The sequence below is a fragment of the Athene cunicularia genome (assembly GCF_003259725.1).
Source record: "Athene cunicularia isolate RWA chromosome 18 unlocalized genomic scaffold, athCun1 chr18_part1, whole genome shotgun sequence".
NCBI lineage: Eukaryota > Metazoa > Chordata > Aves > Strigiformes > Strigidae > Athene > Athene cunicularia.
In genome coordinates this window covers 12,215,604-12,221,159 of record NW_020799123.1, presented here as the reverse complement: position 1 = coordinate 12,221,159, position 5,556 = coordinate 12,215,604, and the positions used below count along the sequence as shown (strand labels likewise).

The window sequence follows — 5,556 nt, the reverse complement described above, 5'->3', positions numbered from 1 at the left end:
AAAGAGACAGGCCAGGAAGCTTTCCCAGATGCGAGTATTGATTGTTCAGATAAAAGCCCCGTTTACACTATAATTGCTCTTTAAATCAGTGGGGCTGGTGGGTTTATGCTCTAATTGCTCTTTAAAGCAGCACGGTGCTGGGGGGCTGCTGCAGGACCGAGCTGCTCCTTGGACAAAGGTGTTGAGACGTGCTGAGCGTTGCTCACCTGAAGCGCTGGGATAATATTTCCAAGAAGCCTTTGCTGTTGGCTGGGTTACGCGCAGCAGGGAGCAGCCGTCCCCTCCTGCGCGTCGGGCTGCGGTGCCGTCTCGGTGACTTCGGCAGCGTCAATATTTTTGATGTTTTTTACAGTACGTGAGGCTCCCGAGAGGACGGTTGGGCAGGAGGGACGCGCTGCCCTGCGAAATGGCAAATAGCCAGTGGAGATGGGCGCTTCCCGGGGTCCCCGTGCCGGGATGTGGCACCCAAGGAGCTCTGCCCCAATCCCGTGGGATGCAGGAGGACGGCTCCTGCCCGCATGCTGCCGAGCCACGGAGGGTGTCTGATGCAGGGAGGAAATATTGGGGCTTTTCCAAAGGTCACCTCCATCCCAGTTCTGCCACCATCCGTGACCCAGGGGCACTGGGAGACCCAGAAGAAGCACTGGGATCTGGTCCATCGCTCCCAGCACTGGGGTGACTGTGGGTTCAAACTGGGAGCAGTGCTGGGGCCCCCCGGGCCAGGCCAGCTGGAGAGCTGGTGCCCAGGGTTGGATGCTGCATGGTTACGGGAGGATTTTTACATATTTGAAGGAGGAAGCTCTGCGAGAGAGGCAGAGGTAATGAGGGCTGTGCTCCCGCCTCGCGCCGAGTCCCTGCTGCCTAATAAGACAGAGGCTGTGATTGAAGCTTTGTTGGTGTCTGGACTTTTGTAATGGCTCTATGTAATTTGAATTTTTCAGCATCTAAAGAGAGGGAGCTCCTGCTGGTGCCATTCCCGGGGAGGGAGCCCTAACTGCAGAGCACTCCCTCCCCCTTTCATCTGCCTGTTTCCTTGAAAGAGAGAATAGCTTTGAAGCAGCTGCCCTGCCTTCCCTGCCTCCAATCTGCCTGATGCTTCTGCCGCATCCCAAAGCCATTCAGCGATGCCCAGGGGGGACCCGGTTCAAAATGGGTTTAGTGGGAGACGTGGGGCTGGGCTGGGAGACCTCGCTCAAGCTGGGGCAGGTCCATGCCTCGGGATCCTGCTCTGCACAGAGAGGTGCTGGATAAATAACTCCGATCCGAGAGCATCTTTCTGCCTTTCACGCCGGCACTGCCGGACTGAAATGGCTTTTGGTTTCCAGCTGAGCCCGGGTAATGGGTTAGCTGCTTAGCTATCCTGTCCATCACATAACGTCCCTCGCGGTGGGTGGCGGTAAATGAGGGCTTTATTTCATCCCGATACAGGGGGCAAAGAGCATTCAGCCTGGTTGGGTGGCTTATTGTTGGGCTGGTGGTGGTTTTTGCCTTGGCTTGCTGCTCGGCACAGGAATTGCCCGTTCCTGGCTCCAGCAGGATCCGGGGAAGCGGCGCTGGCCGCCCCGTTGGAGGCTGCACAGGGAGTTACTTCTCCCGGCGTTGGATGCAGAATAGCTGCGGTGTATGAGCAGAGATCTCAAACTGGGCTTTTTCTCCCTTATTTTCTAGGAGGGTGTGGAAGCAGGAGGGTTGGTGGGGCTGGAACAGCCCCAGCAGCCAGAGCAGGAGCCAGGCCCGGCAGCTGCCTGCGAGGGAGGGGTGACGGCAACGTGCCTCCCCAAGCAGCCCCGGCTCCAGGGATGGGGGGGACTGGTGGCAGCAGGGCAGGACCCGCTGCTGCCTGCGAAGCCACCGCGGGGACAGAGGCGGCAGCGAGGTTTGGCACTCAGCTTCCTGGGAGCTCTGCAGGAAAAGGTCTTTTATTTATTTATTTTTTTGAGACTCGGTGGTTTATCTGTGGTAAGCTTAAACTAAGTCTCTCTATTTTTTAAGCTGTGTTATCTGCAAGTCCTAAAGCTCAAGCATATTCATTGCCATCTGTGTGTGTCTCCATAACAGCAGAATGCTCGCCCTGGGCCCCAGTTTTGCCCTCCCGGGTGCGAGCCGAGCGGGTGATGCTCTCGGTGGCATGTGCTGCTCGACGATAACCCGGGCCTCAAGGGCATCTGGAGAGGGGAAGCAAAGCTGGGATTGATTCTCTTCAAAGCCCTGAGATGTATCTGTGGCAGCAGATGGTGCGAACTGCCTTAAAGTCAGTATGAAATAGCACTGAATTCCCAATTATGTATAATTAAAATGGTGCTTATTTATTTATCTTACTGCCAATGGGTGGCCCTCCTGTGTACGAGGGGCTCCAGCCGTGGCGCTTTCCCTGCAAGCGGGCAGCAGGAGTTTACAGCATCTGCAAGAAATGCTTAGATTTAGAAATAATCAGTAAAATATTTGTTAGGCTCTTTCTGCTCGGGAGTCTCTCCCCGATGTGCAGATGGGGATCGTTCCTCGGTCTCCCAACAAGATGCAATTTGTAGAATAGTTTTTTTCTTTTTTTGAAGTTGCACGTCCCTTTCCAGGTAGACCTCAGCAGCTTTCCCCGAGCATGGTGAGGTGACCAACACACTTAACTCTTAATATTCTATTGGCTTCAGAGGAGACCTCAGCCTGCCCAGAGTCGCAGCCGTGCCGGGCTCGGGGGTATGGGCCATACCCGGGAAGGTGCATTGCTGCTGGGTGTGAGAGTTCTGTAAAACATCCATCACTTTATGCACCGTGTCAGTGTTTTACTTGTTTGGTTCTGGGATCGGTGTTTGGGGAGAGCAGGACCAGCCCCAGCACCACATCTCTGCGTGTTGTAGCCATCGGGGCCTCGTGTAGGGACCAGAAATACCTTCAGCTGGAAACAGGAGTTGTCTGGGAAGCTTAGTGCCGAGGGCTTTTCCATGGAAAGGCAGATAAAGCCTGTTTAAAATAATCCTTTATTGAAATACTAGAGGAAAATCTAAGAAATGGATTTTTTTTTTCTCATGTACGTGTGTGCTTCCCAGCTGAATTCCTGCGCCGCAGTGGAGGAAGGAGAGCTTAGCGCCGTTCTGCCAGCTGAGTCATCCCCATCTTCCCACCCTGGGCTGAGAGAGATCGATTTGCTCTGGATTCAAAGGAGAAATAAAGAACCCAGCTCCTTCCCGTCATAAACGCCAGTGGTGGTTCAGATCCCTTTTTTCAAAATTGATTTTTGAGAGGCATTTGCTGCCCTCCCCCAGCTCCAGGGCTCTGCTGAACCGAGAGCAGCAACCGGGAGAGGGGTCCTGTGGATCTTCTAAATGTTGAGGATCCGCGCCGCCCCGTCCCCACCGATCACAGTGAGCTCCAGCCTTGTCGATGATGAGGATGATGATGGGCACAGCTTTGCTCTCCGCGTGGCCAGGGCCGTGTGATAACCCTCTGCGAGGGCAGATGTTGTCAAACCCCTGGAAAACTGGGATATTCTTGCTGTGGGGCTTGGAGCAAGTGCAGGGGAGTCCTGGGGCAGGTGGGGATGTCCTGACCCCCCCCCAAACCAGCCTGGGTGGTTAGGCTGGAGCTACGCAGCCTGTTTCTACTTAAACTCTGTTAGAGACAGGAGTTTTCATTTCTGAGATGCTCATCCCAGATCCATAAATCAGAATTTATTGGAGGAAAAAAGCCTAGACCTCAAAGGGTCTCGTCGTGCAGCCGAGGCTGTCGATGAAGCCGTTTCACAACGTAACGCTGTGGGTTGAGCCCTGGTTTTGCTTTTCTGGTTTTACCCTAAGGACTACCTAAAATAAGAAAATTTAAAATTGAATAGTGCTGTCACACAGAAGAAAAAGACCGGGATCCTTTCATTAATGTGGGAAGGCATCTCCTGCTCCTCTGGCAGTGCAGGGCTCAGTTCAGATCCGTTTTCTTCCCCTTGGGCATTGCCCTGCTGCACAGAACGGTTCCTTTAAAGTGAGAGAAGTGAAATCTCCTGCTCGCCTTCCTGGGTGCTGGTTACACAGCAGCTTCTGAGCACCCCTTGGTCCCAGACTGGCCGTTGGGGTGGGAGCGTGTCCGTGGGTGCCTTTGGGATCCCTCCACCCCCTGTGCCAGCATCGCTGGGGGGGGATATGACAGCAGCGGGGTTCCATGGGGGGGGTCCCACCACCCGAGCCCCCTGGTTGTTCCAGGTCTCTTTCCATCCCACAACCTGTTAGCAATCTGCTTGTTTTGCAGAAATCCCCTTGTTCAGCTGGAATTTGTGTCTGTGGGTGAAGGGGGCAGCGTGCGGTAGCTCGGGGCTGTATCACACTCGGAAACTCGCCCGTCCCGGCGGCGCGGGCGAGCGGGGGATGATGGATCGTGCTCCTGAAAGCAGCCTGATGGTTTGGTTTTGCCAGGAGAGTGGGCAAAAATCCAATCGGCTTGTCCCTTCGGGGGCGAGCCGGGATTGATTTTGTAAGTCCGAGGGCTAAGCTGCTGAGAACAGAAGAGCACTTTATTTATTTGCCTTGGAAATCGATTATTTATTCATTTTATTTTTCAGACGATGACAATAGCCCCTTTTCCCAAGTGTGTGTTCAGTCTGCCTGGCCGTGCCAGTGCCAGATCCGGGGGGATCGGTGCCTTTCCCGGACCGGGTGAGGGGAAGGACAAAGGCCCCCCTGGAGCTCTCTTCCCTTCCATTAGTGAGACTGCAAGTGGCTTCTGCACCCCTGGATTTAAAAAGTTGTTGCTTTATAATTTCTCCTAATTATCTCCTGCCCCAGGAGGCCTCGGCTGCAAGAGACAGGCGGTAATTCAGGAAAGATGCTGCTTGGAGGAGCGTTGGGCTTGGAGCAGGGCAGTTCCTGCCTCTAACTCAGAGCTTGGCTCCCGTGACTGACACAGCTCCCTTGTGCCACTTCCATCTCTAGTTAAACCTCGGGGCTCTAATGCATTTATCCATCGATTTTTATTTTCGAGCAAATTTAATTAATTTGCAAAGAGAATTTCTCTAGCCGAGGCCACCGTGTCCTTTCTGAATAATAGAGGAGCAGCTGACTTTGACTAACGGGTGTGCAAAGGTGAAGGAATAAGAGAAATAATGGAGTGCAAGAATTGAGCAGCTCATCTCACTTGTCTCTAGTTTGGCGTCTTGAAAGTGCTGGAAAGAGATTTTGTGGTAATAAGCAAGTGGCAAGAGCTGCTCTTCTGTTCTGCTCCCTGGGATGCCAACGACGAGGTCCCGTTGGTGCTGAGAGCTGCTCCCGGAGACTGTGCCGGCCTTGGTTTCTGCTCTGTGGATTTCCATACGTTCATCCAGCTCTAACAAAAAAAAAGTAATTAAAAATACCAAAATAATTCAGGAGAGAAGCGTTACAGGGAAGACGAGCCGGGGTATAACGTGGCAATGAGCGGACTGAAATGCAGGTGTGTGCAGAGGGGAGGTGATGCCGGAGCGTCCCCGGGCAGGAGGCGGTGGTGGCTCCTTCGCAGACGTGAAGGGTGGCAGGACCCTGCGGTGACGGTGACAGGTGGTTGCCCCAGGCCCGTGGTCACGTGCCACCACGCCAGGCAGCC

The 5,556-nt window shown here is 54.0% G+C and overlaps 1 protein-coding gene across 2 annotated transcripts in view; it reads left to right on the top strand.

Moving 5' to 3' along the window:
• The window catches only part of SLC39A11 (solute carrier family 39 member 11), a 100,526-nt gene that overhangs the window by 46,971 nt on the left and 47,999 nt on the right, over positions 1-5,556 (top strand). The gene's annotated exons all lie outside the window — the stretch shown is intronic.